The 24,134-nt window shown below is 44.2% G+C and overlaps 4 non-coding genes across 4 annotated transcripts; all 4 read left to right on the top strand.

Moving 5' to 3' along the window:
- Positions 1-9,540: 9,540 nt before the first annotated feature.
- TRNAM-CAU (transfer RNA methionine (anticodon CAU)) lies at positions 9,541-9,613 on the top strand. The gene has a single exon. It is a non-coding gene; the product is annotated as a tRNA-Met (tRNA).
- A 556-nt stretch (positions 9,614-10,169) lies between these two features.
- Positions 10,170-10,242, top strand: TRNAM-CAU (transfer RNA methionine (anticodon CAU)). Its single transcript has one exon. It is a non-coding gene; the product is annotated as a tRNA-Met (tRNA).
- Positions 10,243-13,327: 3,085 nt separating this feature from the next.
- On the top strand, positions 13,328-13,400 carry TRNAM-CAU (transfer RNA methionine (anticodon CAU)). The gene has a single exon. It is a non-coding gene; the product is annotated as a tRNA-Met (tRNA).
- Positions 13,401-16,507: 3,107 nt separating this feature from the next.
- TRNAM-CAU (transfer RNA methionine (anticodon CAU)) lies at positions 16,508-16,580 on the top strand. The gene has a single exon. It is a non-coding gene; the product is annotated as a tRNA-Met (tRNA).
- The last annotated feature ends 7,554 nt before the right edge of the window (positions 16,581-24,134 follow it).

Here is a 24,134-nt window from a genome sequence, read left to right on the forward strand (position 1 = left end):
ATGGAGGAAGCATTTACAACCTAGCAATGTTAGGACCAGCAGACAAAACATTATTACAACTAGGTTACCAAACTGTAGCTCAGAACATTTTAACATGGAAATTATTTGTTGGTGACAAAATGATAGATATGATTGCAAGCGGCGTAAGTAATTTATTGATGAAGTTGTGAATAATCACAGAGGCCAGTATTTTACAGTACACAGAGACGCAGTAGAAATAAGGAGTATCCAAAAAAATGTACTCTTCGAATGTAACTCCAACAAGTTGGACCACCTCCCAATTACATAATGAAGTACGGGTCTATCTCGACCCAACTATTCCGGAAAGATGGTTTGGATGTGAAAGCAGATTCAAATACCCCCGCATTCACACGACTTGTTGCCCATAAACTTCCTCTGATGGCTGTACATTAAAGACAAGATTTATGTCACAAAACCAGTAACAGTCGGTGCGTTTCAAAAGGAAATTTAAAGACAATGTCTCCAAATTAGAATATATACGGCATATATAATTTCGTGTGGCTATTTCTAGCCAGGCGTAGCCCTTGTAAGGCAGACCCTCCGATGAGGGTGGGCGGCATCTGCCATGTGTAGGTAACTGCGTGTTATTGTGCTGGAGGATAGTGTTATATGCGGTGTGTGAGTTGCAGGGATGTTGGGAACAGCACAAACACCCAACTCTCGAGCCATTGGAATTAACCAATGAAGCTTAAAATCCCCAACCCGGCCGGGAATCGAACCCGGGACCCTCTGAACTGAAGGCTAGTACGCTGACCATTCAGCCAACAAGTCGGACCAAATTGAAATGAATATCTTCAAAGAGATTGTGATTCCATTCTTGCACGTTATCAGCTCTGTCTGGATAACGATGGTGGTAAGTTTGAACATTTTCGAAGATGCAAAGTGCAGTAAATTTAATTTCTTCAACTGAAATAATTCCATATATCCTAAGGGAAGAAGTGGAACTTGAACTGCCTGTACATCATACTGCCACCGGACATCCAGCAGATTACATGAGCTCTGTATTTTAACATCCATGTACCAGAGATCACAGCCATTCAATATACACAGATGGTTCTCCCATTTCCAGCAGCGAAACATAATTGTAGTTGGCCTTCGTGGGATATGGGGGTGAAGAAGAAGTTCATTCTGATAAAATAGAACTAAAGGAATACTGATCTGTGTTTCAAGTCGAGCTGGCTGTAAAATTGAAAGCAAATGCGTGTGCGATTATACTCAGTGACTCACAAACGGTGCTGAACTCCATAAAAGATAAATTTAATTTACGCAATTTGGCAATACATATGAGAGAGAATATATCGAAGTACACTAACCATATATGTTTCGATTGGGTGCGAGATCATTCCGCCATAAAAGGGAACGAAAGTGCTGACCAATTGGCTAGAAAAACTTGTAATTCATACTTGTCAGACAGTTATACTAAATGCCCGATTTCTTTTGTCAAAACAATCGTTAAGGATGAAATGCTCTCTCGTTGGGATGAACAGTGGTTAGCATGCAAAAATGGCTTAGTAACCAAAGACATGTTTTTTCCCAAATGTGTGTAGTAGGCTGGGATGCAAATATAGTATATAGTGTGCAACTTTTATTTAACTCAAGTGCGTTCAGTTCATGGTAAATTTAATGCTTACTTCAAGCGATTCAAAATTCCAACACAAAATGGCTCACTGTGCTCCTGCGCTGAACACATTCAAACTGTAGAACACATTCTGTTCAACTGTCCTGCTTTTGAGAGACCACGTTTTGACATAGGATGCATTTGTTAACTTGCGGTTGCTATTTCGAAAAACCACTAAATTTCATATTGTAATGGTTATAGAGTCCGTCATGCCAACTCACTACGCGCCGGCGGCGTCACCCATCGCCCCACCCCCCTTACCCTCGAGCGCGCCAATCCCGAGCAACACTTAAGCGCTGGGCCGGTCGTTCTCTCTTCTATCCCTGGTCGCGCCGCATGGGACGACGAAAATTACCCGACTGTTAATCTGGAGTGTTCCATCTCGCGAGTTTCCTAGATCCATCGAACATCCGGACGATTCTAGAAGGGCCAGCGCGGGTATATAAGAGAGGAACGACCTGCCTGGAGGCAGTCAGTGAGAGTTAGACGGAGTTAGTGAGTAAGAGTGAGTGAGCGCGAGATTGAGTTCGCTGGAGCGCAGTCAGTGATGGGTTGGGAGGGTGCAGGCTGATGAATTATCTGCCTGTTGGAGCCGAGGACTCGTTCCTGTTCCCCTGACGTCGTGTGTGTGTGCACGTCCCTTGTGGCTGGCTGCTGGAGAAGAACCTTGGGTGTTTTGGAGCGGCGAAGAAGGGAACACTGTGTGACGACGTGTGTAGACTGCGAACGGGGTTCGACGGATTGAGTGAACAGCGGATACTATCCCGACCTGCGAGACTGATGTGTAGGCTGTGGACCGTGACAGCGCTAGCGAGTGTGACTGAGTGGCTGAGTGAGTGTAGTGTAACTCTGTGTGTGTGTGTCATTGTAGATGCAACATAAGAAACTAAGAGAGAAAGCGCGAACCGTGTGAGTGTACTTGCGTAAGTTGTAATCTCGGCTATCGTGTGTGTAAATCTGTAATTGTAGTGCTAAGTTAATAAATCATAGACATAGGACACTACCAGGCGCTGTACTCAATTATTCATTTATTTACCCGCCTACACGTAACAATATTTTATAAAACATGCTGCTCTTTTCAATTTTCAGAATTTATTGATTATGTATTCAAACAGTCCGCCTCTGTGGTGTAGTGGTTAGCGTGATTAGCTGCCACCTCCGAGGTCCGGGTTCGATTCCCGGCTCTGCCACGAAATTTGAATAGTGGTACGAGGGCTGGAACGGAGTCCACTCAGCCTCGGGAGGTCAACTGAGTAGAGGTGGGTTCGATTCCCCCCTCAGTCATTCTGGAAGTGGTTTTCCGAGGTTTCCCACTTCTCCTCCAGGCAAATGCCGGGATGGTACCTAACTTAAGGCCACGGCCGCTTCCTTCCCTCTTCCTTGCCTCTCCCATCCAATCTTCCCACCCCTCCACAAGGCCCCTGTTCATCATAGCAGGCGAGGCCGCCTGGGCGAGGTACTGGTCATTCTTCCCAGTTGTATGCCCAACCCAAAGTCTGAATCTCCAGGACACTGCCCTTGAGGCGGTAGAGGTGGGATCTCTCGCTGAGTCCGAGGGAAACACCGACCCTGGAGGGTAAACAGATTACGAACGAACGAACGAACGAACGATGTATTCAAACATATAGTATATATTTGATAGTGTCTGCTTATTATCTTTTTAACGTACGTATTGTATATATTATGATCTGGTATTTTGAATATTATTACTCTAGTATTAAGGATTGTACATATCATACTCTTACCTTTCCATTTCTGTTCATGTCTATTTTACTGTTTATTGTAACCGTTACTTCAGCGGCTACACTAAACAACACTACAGCGGTTACAATAAAAAACACTAAACACAGTAAAGGGAGGAAAGAAAGTGTAATTGCACAGTACCGGAAACCACTACACACTCGTGAAGCATCGGCTGAAACTACGCGGAGCTCCGATATCAGTAGGGCCAACTAGATGACAATAAACCAGGAAGGTGGGACGGAGCTGGGAACCAACCGAGGGCATGGATACGGCTTAGGTTGCAGTTTCAGAAATAATCAACCGTGATCCTTAATTTTCAAAATATTATTTATAAATGGACTTTACAAATAAATTCCGAACAAATTCCGCCGTGCGGAAGGTACCGACACATAACGATAGTAAAATATAACCTGCATGATCTGCTGAGATACACCAACTATTAATATACGTTCTTTGACAATAGCTTTCTTTAAGTTCAAAGATTCAAACAAACTGTACATCTAGTTGCAAATCCAGTTGCACAATGCAATTTAGTAAGAAGAAACGTAATACACTACTACAATTTACAGTGAAGTTAAACGTACTTTTCAAAAACTCTAGCGTACATCAAGTGACACGGAACTACCAGAGGAAAAACCCCAAGGTAAATATATTAATCTACAATTTACATATTTAGCGAAACAAGGAACGGGGAATGCCTCGGAAACAAACGGGCAAGCCCAGCTGAAAAGCTAAGGCATCATAAATAATTAAGTGACGAATCTAGGTGAGGTTAGGGCAGACTCCTATATGAAAAAGCAAACGAACATTACAGGAAATTTAAGCTGGAACGGAAATCAAGAGTGCTTACCCCTAAAATTGCCCATCCCGGTAGCGAGGCGCCGCTGACGGCATCAAAACTTCGGACGGTCAAGAGATCGAAGACTGACAGACAGACCGCTCACAGACCACAGACCGACCAGTCAGACCACGAAATGCTGCCTCGCTCTCTTTATAAGGGAAACCCTGGCCTTGGAGTAGCCAATCAGAATGCATGAGCCCGCCTATTGTCACCCAGATTCACCAATCACAACTCCTACTTCAGTTCCCCCTGTGGGTGGGGGCGGTAGAATAACACCCACGGTATCCCCTGCCTGTCGTAAGAGGCGACTAACAGGGGCTTCGGGGGCTCTGTACTTTGGAGCGTGGGTTGGCGACCACTGGGCCCTTAGCTGAGTCCTGGCATTGCTTCCACTTACTTGTCCCAGTCTCCTCACTTTCATCTATCCTATCCGACCTCTCTTGGTCAACTCTTGTTCTTTTCCGATCCCGACGCTATTAGGTTTACGAGGGCTAGGGAGTCTTTCATTTTCACGCCCTTTGTGGCCCTTGTCTTACTTTGGTCGATATCTTCATTTTTCGAAGTGTCGGATCCCTTCCATTTTTTCCCCTCTGATTAGTGTTATAAAGAGGATGGTTGCCTAGTTGTACTTCCTCTTAAAACAATAATCACCACCACTCCTACTTCAGTAGCGATCTTATACTTTCTCGAATACATACGATCGAGAATCTTCCATTTCCAGAATAGGCAGAAAATACTTTCTAGAATACAACAAACAAAAGGCAACACACCCTGTTCAAAAATTCATGTGATAACTTTCTGGATACTTCCAGTAAATATAGAACTGAAATCTACTATTTACAACCAGCCTATGTACAACAATATTTCTTACACTGTACAGGTTAGGTACCTGAATGGATTACAAACAAAATATTCTATCACCACACCTCAGATCATACGTAAGTACTACGGAAGGTTTACAAATAAAGTCTTCAATAAACACACTCCACTTCTAATATATTCTACACCTGTGACATTTATGTTTTGAATTTTTCAGAGAAATTGTATATTTTGTATAAACTAAAACCTTAACATACCTTATGGTAAAATAGGGTTCACAGCACTGTGGAGATCTAATAAATAAATAAGGACATTGTATTTGTCAATAAAAAGGGAGAAAACGAGTTACTGCCAGTCGAAGAGCGAGCATATTTCGTGACATCCTGTAGAGAGTTTACTATTCATGGTTATTGTATTACGAGCTGGCCGTTTGACTCTTGGAAAGTTGTGGGAAAGGGATGGAACCGAAGTTGATATGCTTCGGGAAACGATGTATTCGCAAAGACTTAGATTTCAATATCGCTGAATGAGGTTTGGAATCAGACATAAGGCTGACAGAGTAATGAATACGTTTCAAGGTTGTGAGCAACTGCAAAAACCTCGATAATGTTGTGACATGGACAGCAAGCAATGGTATGATATTAAACAGGGTTAAAAGTCAGGTTGTGAGTTTCACAAACAGGGAAAGTCCTCTCTGTTTTAATTATTGCGTTGATAGGGTGAACGTTTCTTTTGGAGGTCAAATATAACTATCTAGGTGTTAATATAAGGAAAGATTTTCATTGCGGTAATCACGTAAATGGGATTGTAATTAAAGGGTGCAGATCTCTGCACATGGTTATGAGGGTAATTAGGGGTTGTAGTAAGGATATAAAGGAGAGGGCATATAAGTCCCTGGTAAGACCCCAACTAGAGTATGGTTCCCGTGTATGGGACCTTCATCAGGATTACTTGATTCATGAACTGGCAAAAATCGAAAGAAAACCGGCTCGATTTATTCTGGGCGATTTCCGAAAAAAGAGTTGTGTTACAAAAATGTTGCAAAGTTTGGGCTGGGAAGACTTGGGAGAAAGGAGACGAGCTGCTCCACTGAGTGGTATGTTCCGAGCTGTCAGCGGAGAGATGGCGTGGGATGACATTAGTAGACGAATAAGTTTGGGTGGTGTGTTTAAAAGTAGGAAAGATCATAATATGAAGATGAAGTTGGAATTCAAGAGGACAAATTTGGGGCAAATATTCATTTATAGGAAGGGGAGTTAGGGGTTGGAATAACTTAGCAAGGAAGATGTTCAATAGATTTCCAATTTCTTTGCAATCATTTAAGACAAGGCTAGGAAACAACAGATAGGGAATCTGCCACCTGGGCGACTGTCCTAAATGCACATCAGCATTGATTGCTGTATTGATCTCCGTACCCGTAAAGAATGATAGATAAGAGTAGTGTATTTTTACGCGATCAGCAACCACCCATGGGTATAGGGATCGTGATTGGCCGTTGTGGGTCACGTGATTATGATGAACTCACAGCGCGGGCGAACTGAAAATTAGCCAAGTTAAACTGAGGTAACCTCACATCCTGCCTAACTACGGGGGCATAATCTCACACCCTTGCTAATTGTGCGACGTCAAACTCCCACCCTAGCTAAGTTTGGGGGGCTCACACCTGGAATAAGAGTAGTAGCCTAACCTCACCCTTTGGTGGGGCCTAACTTCACACCCTGGCTAAGAATGAGGGCCTACCCTCACACCCTGGTTAACATCAGAAGCATAAACTTACAGAATGGGGCTCACACTTAGACATTGTCCTAACCTCACACCATGGGTATGTTTTTGGGCATCACGCGGCGAGTTGGCCGTGCGGTTAGAAGCGCGCAGCTGTGAGCTCGCATCCGGGAGATAGTGGGTTCGAATACCACTGTCGGCAGCCCTGAAAATGGTTTTCCGTGGTTTCCCATTTTCAAACCGGGCAAATGCTGGGGCTGTACCTTAATTAAGGCCGTGGCCGCTTCCTTCCCATTTCTAGGCCTTTCCTGTCCCATCGTCGCCATAAGACCTATCTGTATCGTTGCGACGTAAAGCAAGATAGCAAAAAACAAATTGTTTTGGGGATAAAATTCACACCGTGCTTACTCGTGTCATCTTAATCAGACACCGTAGCTGAGTTTAATTTCACACTTATAAGAAGTGTAGGGCCTATACTCACACTTACCTAAGCGTGAGTTCCTAACTTCAAGTCTTTTTGGGGCCTAAACTCACATCTTGGCTAAGAGTAAAGGCCTAAACTCACACCTTGGTGAGGCCTAACTTCACAAATCGGTGGGGCCTAACCTCAAAACTTGACAAAGTGTTGGAGCCTAACCTCAAAACTTGACAAAGTGTTGGAGCCTAACCTCAAAACTTGACAAAGTGTTGGAGCCTAACCTCACACGTCGGTGGGGCTTAACCTCACACCTTGGCTAAAAGTAAGGGCCTAACCTCACACCTTGAGTACGAGTAAGGTCCAAACCTCAGACCTTGGCTAAGGTTAAGTGCCTAATCCCACACCTCGGCTAAGATTAAGGGCCTAAACTAAGACCTTGCCTAAGAGTAAGGGCTTAACCTCACACCTTGACAAAGAGAAAGATCCCAACATCACATCTTCATGAAAGTTAAGGGCCAAAACTCACACGTTCATTAAGAGCAGTGGCTTTAACCTTACATATTGGTGGGGCCTAACCTCACATTTAGACTAAAATTAAGGCCTGACCTCACACCTCGAGTAAGAGTAGGGGCTTAACCTTACACAGTCGGACTCACATACAGGCAGGGACTAGAGCTCACACTCTGGCAGGGTCCTCACCTCGTTTCCTGGCAGGGGCATAACTTCTCGCTCCCTAATTATACCCCCGATCAGACCCTGACGCTCCAGGACACTGCCCTTCAGGTGGTAGAGGTGGGATCCGTCGCTGAGTCCGACGGGAAAAGCAACAGGGTTGAGTAAAGGGATTAACAAAGAAAGATAGTATTTTGATGGATGATATTTTGCATTCTACCTGTGGTGCAAAGGGACTATCAACATAATTTACTTGCATAGTCATACTTTTCCACAACACATTACTCTTTCTCTCTTTATCTGTTTACCCTCCAGGGTTGGTATTTCCACCGGACTCAGCGAGGAAGAAATAGACAAATCACATAAATGGGATTGTAAATAAAGGGTACACATCTCTGCACATGGTTATGAGGGTATTTAGGGGTTGTAGTAAGGATGTAAAGGAGAGGGCATATAAGTATCTGGTAAGACCCCAACTAGAGTATGGATCTAGTGTATGGGACCCTCACCAGGATTACCTGATTCAAGAACTGGAAAAAATTCAAAGAAAAGCAGCTCGATTTGTTCTGGGTGATTTCCGACAAAAGAGTAGCGTTACAAAAATTTTGCAAAGTTTGGGCTGGGAAGAATTGAGAGAAAGAACGAGAGCTGCTCGACTAAGTGGTATGTTCCGAGCTGTCAGCGGAGAGATGGCGTGAAATGACATTAGTAGACGAATAAGTTTGAGTGGTGTCTTTAAAAGTAGGAAAGATCACAATATGAAGATAAAGTTGGAATTCAAGAGGAAAAATTGGGGCAAATATTCATTTATAGGAAGGGGAGTTAGGGACTGGAATAACTCACCAAGGGAGATGTTCAATAAATTTCCAAATTCTTTGAAATCATTTAGGAAAAGGCTAGAAAAACAACAGATAGGAAATCTGCCACCTGGGCGACTGCTCTAAATGCAGATCAGTAGTGATTGATTGATTGATTGATTGATTGATTGATTGATTGATTGATTGATTGATTGATTGATTGATTGATTGATTGATTGATTGATATCAAAAGAAGAGGAAACGAAGTGGCCGGGACTTTATGTTAGGTACCATCCCAGCTTTTGACTGGAGGACGAGTGGGAAACAACGGAAAACAACTTCCAGGAGGGCTAAGGAGAGATTCGCACTCCCCTCTACTCAGTCGATATTCCGAGGTTGGGTACAACTTTCCAAGCATTGTGGCAGAGCCGGGAATCGAACCAGGTCCTCTCTCGGTGGCAGCTAATCGCACTAACAACTACACCACAGAGGCTAACTACGTTGTATTGTTATTTTGCAAAAGACACCCACTGCCACATTGGCGAATTCCGGCTAGGCTACTGCCCTGTTCATTACTCAGTACCATTGTGCGCATTTAGCATCATTCCCTTAATTGGAGACTGTTACACGTAATTACAAACTTCGCCTCACAAACTGACCTAAGGAAAGCGATAACATTAAATGAAGGCCAATGGCTGGTACAAAAATGTGGTTCCGCGTAAATCATACGCACCCGCAAGAAAATATATTCACAGCGTCCTCAAACTGTTGGTAGCACGTAAGGAGGGTGCTACCGGCTTGTTCGTATAATAACAACAAAGGAATATCAGCTCGCGCCGGGCCTCACTCTGTTATCTCTACCACCCCTAGAAGTAAACCAATAGCTGTAGCCTCGGTAGCGCAGTAGGCAGCGCGTAAGTCTCATAATCTTAAGGTCGTGAGTTCGATCCTCACCCGGGGCTTTCTTTTCAGATTTCATTCATGTATGTGTTCGTCAGCCTCTGCGGTGCTGTGGTTCCTCTTACTAACTAGCTTGGCATTCGATTCCCGACTGTACCACGATATTTGAAAATTGCTTCGAGTGTTGGAACTGTGTCCATTCAACCTTCAGTGTTCACCAAGGTAGAAAGGGATACGGTTCTTAGGTCAGCCAGCCTCGACGAGATTTTACGTGGTTTCCCACTTCTCCTCCAGGCAAATGGCGGATTGGTAACTAACCTAAGGATTGGCCTTCTGTCTTCCTCGCCGGACCCATGAAATTTTACGCTCCCTCACCCCCCCTCCCACAACGGCTGCTCGTAGGTATAGCAGGTGAGGCCGCCTGTGCGAGTTACTAGTCCTCCTTCCCAGTTGTATCGCACCGACCTTGTAAGACATACGTGCCCGCAAGGAACATACCAACAAACAGTTGGTAGGACGTAAGTATTAACCTAGCGGCATCCTCGTAAACTGACAAAAACAGAGCATCACCTCGCGCCGAGCATCTCTGGCACCCTTCGGAGTACAGTCGTAGATGTAGCCTCGGTAGCGCAGTAGGCAGCGCGTAAGTCTCATAATCTTAAGGTCGTGAGTTCGATCCTCACCCGGGGCATTATATTCAATTTTTATTTATGAGTGTATTCGTCCTCGTCTGCGGTGTGGTGGTCAGTATGATTTGTTGCCATCGGGTTCGATTGCCGCCACTGGCACGATGTTTTAAAAGTGTTTAAGGAGACTGGACCGCTTCCACTCAGCCCCGGGTCGTCTCATGCTCTGCGACACTGACCTTAAGGTGGTAGAGGTGGGGTCCCTGGCCAAGTCCGACGGAAAAAGCAGCCCGGGTGGTTAAAGTGATAAGAAAGAAAGAAGGAAAGAAAGAATAATATAAACACGAATAAACGAAAATTAGCCATCCTCGAAGTGGTTTTCCGTGGTTTCCCACTACTCCTCCAGGCGAGTGCCGGGATGGTACCTAACTTAAGGCCACGGCCGCTTCCTTCCCTCTTCCTTGTCTATCCCTTCCAATCTTCCCATCCCTCCACAAGGCCCCTGTTCAACATAGGAGGTGAGGCCGCCTGGGCGAGGTACTGGTCATTCTCCCCATTTGTATCCCCCGACCAAGAGTCTGCAGCTCCAGGACACTGCCCTTGAGGCGGTAGAGGTGGGATCCCTCGCTGAGTCCGAGGGAAAAGCCGAACCTGGAGGGTAAACAGATGATGATGATGATGATGATGATAAACGAAAATAATTTAAGAGTTCTTCTCGTTTATCTGCTTACCCTCCAGGTTCAGCTTTCCCTGGAACTCAGTGAGGATCCCATCTCTACCACCTCAACGGGTGTCCTGGAGCTCCAGACTCTGGGTCGGAGATACAACTGAGTGGACCCCGTTCCAGCCCTCGTACCACTTTTCAAATTTCGTGGCAGAGCCGGGAATCGAACCCGGGCCTCCGGGGGTGGCAGCTAATCACGCTAACCACTACACCACAGAGGCGGACGGAAGCATTTACAAACTAGTAATATTAGGACAAGAAGACAAAACATTTTTACAACTTTAGGTTTCCAAACCTCAGACGTGTAGCTCAGGAAGTTTTAACATGGAAATTATCTAGGTACTAGTTGATGACGAAATGATAAATATGACTACACGTGGCATAAGTAACTTATTGATGAAGTTGTAAATAATTATACTGTTCAGTATCTTACAGTACACAAAGATGCCGTAGAAATACGGGGTGTCCCAAAAAGAATTACTCGCTCTTCCAATGTAACTCCAACAAGTAGGAGCACCTCCCCATTGCCGTAATGAAGTGCAGGTCTATCTCGAGGCAACTATTCCGGAAAGATTGATTGGATGTAAAAGCAGATTTAAATACCCCCGCATCCACACAACTTGTTGCCCATAAACTTCATTTCTATATGTGTTCATCAAGGATGAGCTTTATGTCACAAAACCAGTAACAATCCGTGCGTTCCAACAAGAAATATAAACACAACGTCTCCAAATAAAAATGAATATCTTCAAACAATTTGTGATGCTATACTTGCGTTATCTGCTCCGTCTGGATAATGATGGTGGCAAATTTGAACACTTGCTAAGAAAAGTGCAGTAAATTTGTATTCTTCAACTCAAAATCATTCCATACATGCTATATATTGTCAGTAAAAAGGGAGAAAACGGGTTACTGCTACTCGAAGAGTTAGTACATATTTTGGGACACCCTGTAGAGGGTTTACTATACATGGTTGTTGTATTACAAGCTGGCCATTTGAATCTTGAAAAGTTTTGGTAAAGGGATAGAACCTGATATGTATACTTCGGATAACGATGAGTTTGCAAATCTTTGGATTTCAATATCGCTGACTGAGGTTAGTTAGACTTCATATCCGTGAAGACGAAAGAAAGATACGATTAGTGCATTTTTACGGCATCAGCAGCCGCCTATAGGTGTAGGGATCGTGCTTGGCGGTTGTGGGTCACGGGACTATGAGGAGGTCACAGCGCAGCAGATTTGAAAAGTAGGCTAAATTATGCTGAGGTAATCTCACATCCTGGATAACTACGAGGACGTAAGCTCACAACCTTGCAACGTATGCGACATAACCTCACCCCCTGGCTACGTTGGGGTTGCTCACACTTTGGGGAGTAAGAGTAGGGGCCTAACCTGGCACGTTGTTGTGTCCTAACCTCACACCTAGGCTGAGACTAAAGTCCTACCCTTACACCCTGGGTAAGACCAGAAGCATAAACTTACAAATTGGGGCTCGCACACAGATATTGTACTAACCTCACACCATGAGTATGTTTGGGACATCAAACTCTCACCATGGCTACTTGTGCCATCTTAACAACACACCGTAGCTGAGTTTATAATCACACCTGTAACAAGTGTAGGGGCCTATACTCACACCTTGCCTAAACGTGAGTTCCTAACATCACATCTTTTGAGGACTAACCTCACACCTATTGCTACTGCTACTACCCTGTTCATTACTGAGTACCATTGGGCGCATATAGCGTCATTTCCTTAATTACAGACTGTTACACGTAATTACAAACTTCGCCTCAAAACTGACCTAAGGAAAGAGATAACATTAAATGAAAGCCAATGGCTCGTACTAAAATGTGGTTCCGCGTTTTGATTTATGTATGTGTTCGTCCGTCTCTGCGGTGTCGTGGTTCCTGTTACGAACTGTCATTCCAGGAGCTTCGCATTCGATTACCGACTGTGCCACGATATTTGAAAAGTCTTTCGAGAGTTGGAACTGTGTCCACACAACCTTCGGTGTTCACCAAGTTAGAAAGGGGTACGTTTCTTAGCTCAGCCATCCTCGACGAGATTTTACATGGTTTTCCACTTCTCCTCCAGGCATATGTCGGATTGGTAACTAAAGGATCGGCCGCCTCCTTGTGTCTTCCTCGCCGGACCCATGACATTTTTACGTCACCCCCCACAAGGGCTGCTCTTCAGCATAGCAGGTGAGGCCGCCTGGGCGTGTTACTTGTCCTCCGTCCCAGTTTTATCCCACCGACCGTCGTAAGACATACGTGTCCGCAAGGAACATACATTCGCAGCCTCCACAAACAGTTGGTAGGACGTAAGAGTTAACATACCGGCATCCTCGTAAACTGACAAAAACAGAGCATCACCTCGCGCCGAGCATCTCTGGCACCCTTCGGAGTACAGCCGTTGCTGTAGCCTCGGTAGCGCAGTAGGCAGCGCGTAAGTCTCATAATCTTAAGGTCGTGAGTTCGATCCTCACCCGGGGCATTCTTTTCAATTTTGATTTATGAGTGTATTCCTCCTCGTCTCGGGTTCGATTGCCGCCACTGGGACGATTTTTTAAAAGTGTTTAAGGGGTCTGGACCGCTTCCACTGCCCCGGGAGGTCAACTGAGTAGAGAGGGCTTCGTCTCATGCTCCGCGACACTGCCCTTGAGGCAGTAGAGGTGGGATCCCTGGCCGAGTCCGACGGAAAAGCCAGCCCGGGTGGTTAAAGTGATAAGGAGGAAAGATTAATATCAACACGAATAAACAAAAATTAAGTAAGGATTAGTTCTTCTAGTTTATCTGATTACCCTCTAGGTTCGGTTTTTCCCTAGAACACAGTGAGGGGCCCCATCTCTAGTGCCTCAATGGCGGTTTCCTGGAGCTTCAGACACTGGGTCGGGATACAACTGGGGAGGATGACGAGTACCTCGCCCAGGCCGCTTCACCTGCAATGCTGAACAAGGGCCTTGCGGGAGATGGGGAATATTGGAAGGGTTAGGTAAGGAACAGGGAAGGAGGCGGCCGTGGCCTAAGTTAGGTACCATCCAGCCATTTGGCGTCAGGAGAAGTGAAAAACCACGGAAAACCACTTTAAGGATGGCAATACTCAAACCTTGCCTAAGCGTGAGTTCCTAATATCACATCTTTTTGAGGCCTAATCTCACACCTTGGCTAAGAGTAAGTGCTTAAAGTCACACCTTGGCGGGGCCTTACCTCACAAATTGGTGGGCCCTAGCCTCACAACTTGGACAAAAGCCTAACCAAACACCTTGGCAAAGAGTAAGGGCCTAACCTCAAAACTTGACAAAGTGCGGGAGCCTAGCCTTACACCTTGGTCGGGCCTAACCTCACCCCTTGTCTAAGAGTAAGGGCCTAACCTCAAACCTTGGGGGTCATAACCTCACAACTTGATTATGCGTAGTTGTCTAACCTCGCACCTTGGCTAAGTTTAACGGCCTAACTTGAAACCTTGACTACGAGTCAGGTCCAAACCTCAGACCTTGGCTATGATTAAGTGCCTAATCTCACACCACGGCTCACTTAAAGGGCCTAAGCTCAGACCTTGCCTAAGAATAATGGCGTAGCCTCACACCTTGAATACGAGTAAGGTCGAAGCCTCACAGCTTGGCTAAGGTTAAGTCCATAATCTCACACCTCGACTAAGATTACGGGCCTAACCTCAGACCTTGCAAAGGAGTAATGGCCTACCCTCACACGTTGACTATGAGTAAGGTCGAATCCTCAGACCTTGACTAAGATTAAGCGCCTAACCTCACACCGCCGTTAAGTTTACTGGCATAATCCCACACTTTGAATAAGAGTAAGGTCCCACCCTCACACCATCGTTAATATTAACGGCCTAACTTAACACCTTAATTAAAAATAGGGGCTTCACCTCACATATTTGTGGGGCCTAACCTCACACTTAGGTTAAAATTAAGGGCTTAACCTCACATCCCGGCTAGGAGCAGGGGCTTAACCTCACACAGTGGGGCTCACACAAAGGCATGGCCATAGATCATACTCTGGCAGGCCCCTAACCTCACATCCTGCCAGGCGCCTAATTCTCCCACCCTAATTGTATCCCCCGACCAGACGCCTGACGCTCCAGAACACTGTCCTTGAGGTGGTAGAGCTGGGATTTCTCGATGAGTCCGCGGGATAAACCTACCGTGATGGGTAAACGTATTAACAAAGGAAGATAGTAATTTAACGAAAGATTATTTGCATTCTACTTGCGGTGCAAAGTGACTATCAACATAATTTACTTGCATGCTCATGCATTTCCACAACACATTATTCTTCCTTCTTTAATGTTTACCCTCCAATGTTGGTATTTCCACCGGACTCAGCGAGGAAGAAATAGACAAAGAAGGAGAAACGAAGCGGCCGGGACTTCATGTTAGGTACCATCCCAGCTTTCGCTTGGAGGACGAGTGGGAAACAACGGAAAACACCTTCCAGGAGGGGTAAGGAGATCTTCACACTCCCCTCTACTCAGTCGATATTCCGAGGTTGCGTACCACTTCGCAAGTATTGTGGCAGAGCCGGGAATCGAACCAGGTCCTCCGCCGGTGGCAGCTAATCACACTAACAACTACACCACAGAGGCTAACTATGTTGTATTGTTATTTCGTAAAAGACACCCACTGCCATATTGGCGAATTCCGGCTAGGCTACTGCCCTGTTCATTACTGAGTACCATTGTGCGCATTTAGCATCATTCCCTTAATTGGAGAGTGCTACACGTAATTTACAAGCGCCGCCTCACAAACTGACCTAAGGAAAGAGACAACATTTATGAAAGCCAATGGCTGGTACAATATTGCGGACCCGCGTAAATCATACGCACACGCAAGAAAATATATTCGCAGCGTCCTCAAATTGTTGGTAGCACGTAAGGAGGGTCTCAGTCTGTTCTATCTGCTACCCCTCGGAGTACACCACTAGGTGTAGCCTCGATAGCGCAGTAGGTAGCGCAGTAGGCAGCGCGTAAGTCTCATAATCTTAAGGTCGTGAGTTCGACTCTCACCCGAGGCATTGTTTTCAGTTTTGATTCGTGTGTGTTCGTCCGCCTCTGCGGTGCTGCGGTTCCTGTTACTAACTGTCATTCCAGGAGCTTCGCAATCGTATCCCGACTGTGCCACGATATTTGAAATGTCTTACGAGTCTTGGAACCGTGTCCACTCAACCTTCAGATTTCACCAAGGTAGAAAGTGGTACGTTTCTTAGCTCAGCCATCCTCGGCGAGATTTCACGTGGTTTTCCACTTCTCCTCCAGGCAAATGGCGTATTGGTAACTAACCTAAGGATCGGCCGCCTCCTTCTGTCTTCCTCGCCGGACCCATGGAATTTTACGCCACCCGCCAAGGGCTGCTCTTCAGCATACCAGGTGAGGCCGCATGGGCGAGTTACTTGTCCTCCTTCCCGGTCTTATCCCACCCTCATAAGACATACGTGCCCGCAAGGAGCATACATCCGCAGCCTCCACAAACAGTTGGTAGGACGTAAGGATTAACCTACCGACATCCTCGTAAACTGACAAAAACAGAGCATCACCTCGCGCCGAGCATCTCTGGCACCCTTCGGAGTACAGACGTTGCTGTAGCCTCGGTAGCGCAGTAGGCAGCGCGTAAGTCTCATAATCTTAAGGTCGTGAGTTCGATCCTCACCCGGGGCATTCTTTTCAATTTTGATTTATGCGTGTATTCCTCCTCGTCTCGGGTTCGATTGCCGCCACTGGGAAGATTTTTCTAAAGCGTTTAAGGGGTCTGGACCGCTCCCACTGCCCCGGGTCAACTGAGTAGAGAGGGCTTAGTCTCGTGCTCCGCGACACTGCCCTTGTGGCGGTAGAGGTGGTGTCCCTGGCCGATTCGGACGGAAAAGCCAGGCCGGGTGGTTAAAGTGATAAGAAAGAAAGATTAATATGAACACTAATAACCGAGTTAGTTCTTCTAGTTTATCTGATTACCCTCCAGGTTCGGTTTTTCCCTAAAACTCAGTGAGGGATCCCATCTCTAGTGCTTCAATGGCAGTTTCCGGGAGCTCCAGACTCTGGGTTGGGATACAACTGGGGAGGATGACGAGTACCTTGCCCAGGCCGCTTCACCTGCAATGCTGAACAAGGGCCTTGCGGAGGATGGGGAATATTGGAAGGGTTAGGTATTGTACCAGGAAGGCCTAGGTCCTGGTCCATGTTAATTGAAAGAAATGTTATTTCCAGCATTAAAGATCCGACCGACGTACGAACATCCATGTAAAGAATGTTCCAGTATGTGCCAGACCCTACGAGTGCGCTAGGCGGAGTCAAGTGACGTCACCTGTCGCTTGAAGCTCACCTCCCCTAGAGATATTTCTCGAAAGAAATTTTCTTTTAACAGCTTTTTAACACCTTAACCAATTTCAACGGGACAAACGCTGAATTATAGCAAACATCATAAAAGTTAATCCCTGTAAATTTCAAATTAATTCATCAAACGGTTGTTGAGTTATAATAATTTAAAATCTCAACGAAATTACGTAATCATGGTCACAAGGCCGAGAGAGCCGCCACCCCTCCCTGCGCTGGTATCTATATATGTCAAGGCCAGACAGCCCGCAAACTAGTACAAGGACAAGCAAACAGCTGTGTGAGTGAGATAGCGAAGAGACCGGCCCGCGTACAGTATGTTCGCGCAGTCACGGTAGAAGTACTTTCCGTCGTATCTCCGGAACGCGAAATTCTATCACCGATAGAATTATTAAAGGACGTCGCACTGCAGTTAGTATACCGCGTTGCGATTACAATATAATCCTAAAGACATTTAAGACTGTAACGCGAGTGAACTTATTGGAGTACAAATATTAACTATTTCATTACGTGTGGACTTAGGTAACTTCAAGTAACATTGAACTTTTACTGAGCCTAATACTTAGAATTACCAGAACTCATATTCACGTCACACCAACATAAGACTCACAGTAGTAATTTGAGTGAAAAAGTGAGAACTTTTCTGTGTTAATATAACATTATAGTAACAGGATTAGCAGAAAATAATCCCTAGCAACTTCAGACTGTGTTCAAAGACTGTGCTTATCGACTTACTTTTTTTTTATGTGAACTGTGTGATTATGAACGTTTCAATAACGACTGTAAATAGCATTTCGTACAGAAAGGACTGTGATTCTTCATACGCCATTTTCGTGTGCGAAAATCACCCGAACAAGCTACAACTCAACGTGATCCAGTTCCAGCCGTCATCACTTCATTGGGAACGTCAACATCGCCAATCCTGATTCTACATGGAACATTCCAGACGTCCATCTTTCGACATTTGGTAGCAACAGTTCTTGTCATAAGTGAGTAACAAACTGACTAAACCTTTTCATTTATTTTGAACAGTGAAACTTCAGTGTCGCGTGTGAACAATTTTCATAATTTCTCAAAAGTGATAAATTTAATTTCAGTAGAAAGACTGTAGGCTTTCAAGTGTGCTATATATCGAGATTGACGAACTGAGAACTGAAAACTTTGATAATTTCTCATTATAAAAGTGTGCTTAGGTTTAAAAAGACTTTAGGTGGAAATTCCCACATATGAAAGACTTTGAAACCAATGATATTTATGCCATTTTTTAAGGAGATTATTTTCGACATTTAATTTCTATGCAAAATTTGAGTCAATAATCATACCGCAGGGTGAAAAATTAATAAATCGTTTTAAGAAAAAAAATTATTTACCATCTATTATTCGCTCTGCGAGACTATCCTTCTCTGTATCGGCTCCAAAACCCAGTTCCACTCCCTGAAGTCCTACTCATGCCCTTTGCCCACAACTTTTCCTGGTACAGAGAGGATAGTAAAATAATAGATGGCGCCGCAACTTCAAGGGCTCGATTTTGGAGCCGTGCTATAATAATAAATGACGTCGCAACTTCAAGGGTTCAGCTTGGAGCCGTGCTATAATAACAGATGATGCGCCCGTAATAATCGCAATATTCAGGGTTCGATTCAAGTCATTGTATTTTGCGCACAGGATCCGACTGCAATCATTACGAACACGAAGAATTTGTTGTATTTGACTTATCGAATATTCCGGAAACATGGATAACTTACTTGCAGCAATCGAAGCTCTCAGGCTTAGCATTAACGATCAGAATGCCAAGATTGATAGGTCTAATAACCAGATAACACAACTACAGTCACAAATGGTAGAGTCTAATAACCAATTGCAGGCTCAAATGATCGAGTCTAATTCCCAACTACAGGCTCAAAATACTCAACTTCAAGCGCAGTTAACTGAGTCAAATAGTAAGGTTGAAGACTTAACTTCTAAAATTGACAGGACCTTGGACACTAAGTTTGCTGAAGCGGATAAAGTCATTAATAAAAGACTCACTGAATCTAGTGCCCTTATCGAGCAACGATTCCGTGAAGCTGGAACTCGCCTCGAAAAGAAACTTACTAATTCTAGTGCACAAGTCGAAGCTACATTGAAAAACATGCGGGATCAGTTTGTTGAAAATTTAGAGTCTATTAAGGAAGAAATAAAGACAGAGGTCGTCAAGTCTTTAGACAAAGATCTTAGAAATTTTCTTCCTTCCGTTCAAGCATTTTCCACTGAACTTAAAGATTTACGGACTGAATTTCAAGAATCCCATGGTAACATCTCACAAACTCAAGCAAAGTTAGCTCAGGTGCAGGAAACCTTGCGAGATGCATTAAAGAGCGACGTGGGTAAATTACGAAGCGAGATAGGATTAATTAAGAGCACGCAAGGAGAACTCGACAAGCGTATTACAGGACAGCTAGATAGCACGCATACCCAGATAGCACCTTTCTGTAAAGACGTACAAGTCATTAAAACTGACTTGAGAAATGAAATAAAAAGTTTAGACACCTCAATTAATTCTAAAATTAAAAATTTGTCCGAAGAAATGAATCAAATTAAACTTAAAGAACATACAACTGACGTCACAATTCCTGGTTCGTCGAGGGAAATACACAATACAACTACCCTTATTAAAGTACCAGATGACAAACCAGTCAAATTTTCAGGACGTGATGAGTACACTGCTCGAGAATTTTTGTTAAATGTCGACGATTACCTGGAAGAGAATAGGGTAGAGGACGATAGGAAACTTAGAGTAGTATCCAACCTTCTAGAAGGACGAGCCTTATCATGGTTCATAGCTTTTAAGAGCAATTTTAAAAACTATGATGACTTTAAACAGGCACTTCTTAAACGCTTTTGGGATTCAGAAAGACAGCACCTTGTCAAGATGCAACTCTACTCTAGCAAATACAATACTTCAGTCAATACTTCCCGATATTCAGATTACTGTCTAATGCAATTAAAGAAACTCCAGTTTTTAGATCCACCTTTGCCAGATATTGAACTTATTCAGATCCTGACACTTCAATATCCGCCTCATGTTCAAGAGATACTAGTCGCTGCCAACATTAAAACATTGGAGCATTTTGACGCTACTTTGCGTAGGTTAGATACGGCTAATACCCAATCTAGTCCGAAAACTAACAGGAGTCGAGAAATAAATACGAATTCTGCGGAAATAAAACCTCCGGAGAGAGAGGAACCCAGGATACGTGAAGAAGGCAGATTAAGCCCTACTAACCCAACCAGATTCCGGAATTTTAGACGTCAGAGGAATCAGGATAGACACCCTTACCAACCTAGGAATTCATGGAGACAGCGCGAAAGTACTCTTGAAGGAAATCGTGAGGCCAGACGGCGAGAACTCGAAAGTAGATGGAAGGACACACGGGAATACATCAGGGAGAGAAACCGTAATCCTGATGAACCTGGAGCGACATCCCTGGAATATCAACGTCAATTCGGACCAAGAGAACAAAGATCACCTGATCCTGACCCAACAGGCGCTATAAAAAAAACGCCGATCTCGCAATAGGGAGATTGACTACCGAACACGATGAGGTCGAAACGTCAAATTATTGTACTGCTGTTATCAATTACTGGCATATTGACGATTCCGAATTACTATTCGAAGACGCACAAACACTAAGGCCAATTATTATACGTTCATTACCTGTCATAACAGTACGCACAGGCAACCTACAGGTGATTACGCTCATCGATTCTGGAGCGCAAGCTTCTTTAATTTCTGATAAGCTTGTAGACTCGCTGAAAGATCAGAACAATGTTTTGTTATTACCTGCAGCTCAGATTAAAGTAAGAGGGATAGTTCCTGATAAGATTGTTAAATGCAAATCCCAGGCATTTTTAGAGTTTGAAATTAACAGTCAGATGTTCGAACACATATTTTTGGTAGTATCACGTCTTAACTTCAACTTAATACTTGGATCAGATTTTATGATCAAATACAAAGGAACCATTGACTATGATGCCAACCTCGTAAGATTACAGAATAATTCCGTAGAACTACAGCTGGTAGGACGAAGTGACCTGGAAGTTCAAGAGAAGGGAGCCCGTTTTGAAGAAGCCGGTGGTGACATTATTAAGCCCGCTGTAAGCGAGGTTGCGCCAGCCGTAGCAGAAAGTAGAAAGGGTGACCAAAGTGAGGACGACGCAGAGTCCCTATTCAATGAGAACTCCATTATAGGTCCGGATTATATAATGTCAATAGCCAGTGTGGTTGAAGACCCGGAAATTAAATTAAAATTGGAGGAGGCTAAAAATGACGTTCTACAGAAATTTGCATGTGTATTCGATGACAAGCCTGGAGAGATAGCTGACTACGAATATCATCTTGATGTAAATGACTTGTCTCCTTATCAGAAGAAACCATATCCCGTACCCGAGAAATATCGAGAAGAAGTTCGTAACTTAATTCATAAAATGACAGATGATGGGATAATTTCGCCTTGCGTAACTAAGTACTTGAATCCATTGGCCATAGTACGTAAGCCTAACGGCAGTATCAGAATTTGCCTCGACGCAAGGGTCCTAAATGACCGACTGACCTTAGAATATGACCGTCCTCCATTACTTAAGGATATTATCAGAAGATTCCACGGCATGAATTTCTTTAGTTGCCTTGACGGAACTTCTTCATACTATCACATAAAATTGGATGCTGAAAGTAGGCTATTCACAGGCTTCTTATTTGAAAATAGGACCTATGTTTTCAACAAAATGCCCTTTGGAATTAAGAACTCGGGAGCTGTTTTGATCAGAGCCTTGGAAAAACACTTATCAGATGATGTAAAGGACATAACTACGATTTATGTTGACGACATTTTGATTGCCTCGAGAACTTTCGAAGAGCATGTAAGAGATGTCAATCTGGTCCTGCAGGAATTGGAGAAGAAGAATTTCAAGATAAATGCCCAGAAAAGTCAACTTTTTCAAACATCAGTATTATTCTTAGGACACGTAATTAGTGGTGATGGAATTCAACCCAACCCTGCCAAGATTAAGAGTATCATTGACTTTCCTAGACCTCAGCGCATTAGAAACGTGAGACAGTTCCTAGGACTTTGTCAGTTCTTTTCTCAACACTGTCCAGATTACACTGAGACGGTAGCTCCTCTTCAGCAACTACTACTTAAGAATAATAGATGGAAGTGGACCGAAGAATGTGAACGAGCTTTCCTTGCCACCAAGGACATGTTGAAAAACTCTGTTAAACTAGTTTATCCGGATTTTTCTCTTCCATTCTTCATAGAGTGTGATGCCAGCTCTGTAGGAATAGGCGCAGTACTGTATCAAGCGAGACCTGAAGATCCCGATTATAGACTTTTCATCTCGTTTCTAAGTAGAAAACTACGACCTCACGAAAAGTCTTATACTATAACTGAACTCGAAGCTCTGGCTGTTGTTTTTTCTCTCCAGTATTGGAAGAAAATTATCTACGGCTATCCCATCACGATTTACACAGACCATAAAGCTCTGACATTCATACTGTCATCTGACATGACGAATGAGAGAGTTTCCCGATGGGCTCTTTTTATTCAACAGTTTGACCTCACAGTAATACATCGGCCTGGCCGGAAGAATACATTAGCAGATGCCCTCAGCCGCAACCCTGCTGAAGTTATTGAAATTCACGAGGTTAACATCATGACTGATGATGACGAAGAATGTCTTCGCAAACTTCGTTACCTTGTCCAGATGCAACGAAGAGACGCCAATTGTAGGGAATTAATTCGATTTTTATCAGGTTCGATTCCCGCCGATGATGATGAATTCCCACGTCTCCAACGACTCTCTTCAAACTTCTGTTTACGAGATGGGATTCTTATGAAATACACTGACTTAGCCAAGACGCAATGCAGGATTTATGCACCTGTTAAAATCAGGAAGGCCATCATATGGCATTGTCACTCAATTTCAGGTCATGCTGGTACGGATAAAGTTCTCAACCTTATTAAGGAAAGGTTTACATGGGAATATCTTAGGCGAGACATTAGGAGAATTTTACGGTCCTGTGATTTATGCCAGCGGATCAAGCGGAATAATTATCTCCTTAAGGAATTTCCCAAACCGCTGATCCCGGAAAAGCCCGGAGAAATAATGGCAATCGATCTGTACGGCCCTTTGCCAAAGGCGACCAGGGGGAACAGACATGTCATCGTAGTTGTGGATGTCTTTTCCAAATATACTATGTTATTGCCTATCCAGAAAGCTAACGCCGGTAACATCTTAAGGAGGCTGAAAAAGAACATCATCCCTGAGATGGGAAAGCCTGAATACCTACTGACGGATCACGGAACGCAATTCACTTCCGTAGAATTCCAACAGGCTTTGGAAGAACTCAACATTCGACATATCATGAATTCTATTAGGCATCCGGAAGCTAACCCTGCTGAAAGAATAATGAGAGAACTCGCTAAATTCTGTCGAATTTATTGTAGTGAACATCACTGGAAGTGGATCGAGGTCTTACCAGGAATGCAGAAAATTATGAACTCTATTGTGCATGAATCTACTAATGACATTCCTCTCAGCCTACATCATGGGTCAAAACCAGAGCGACCTTGGGACAGAATTTTACCAGCTCTACCAAATGCTATTGTGCCGCAGCAAGTTAAGATTAACGACGCGCTGACCAGGTTAAGACATGCAGCCGCCCTCAGAGAACGACGCCAGCGTAATAGGAAGTTCAGAAGACCATTGAATCCTGGAGACCTTATTTTAATACGGAGACCAGCTACTTCCAACCCTGAGAGAAGGATTTACGCTAAGTTCTGTCCACTATTCGTAGGTCCTTACCGTGTCCGCACTGTATTGAGAAACGGGGCTTATGAAATTGCA

This window comes from Anabrus simplex, chromosome 5, assembly GCF_040414725.1.
Source record: "Anabrus simplex isolate iqAnaSimp1 chromosome 5, ASM4041472v1, whole genome shotgun sequence".
NCBI lineage: Eukaryota > Metazoa > Arthropoda > Insecta > Orthoptera > Tettigoniidae > Anabrus > Anabrus simplex.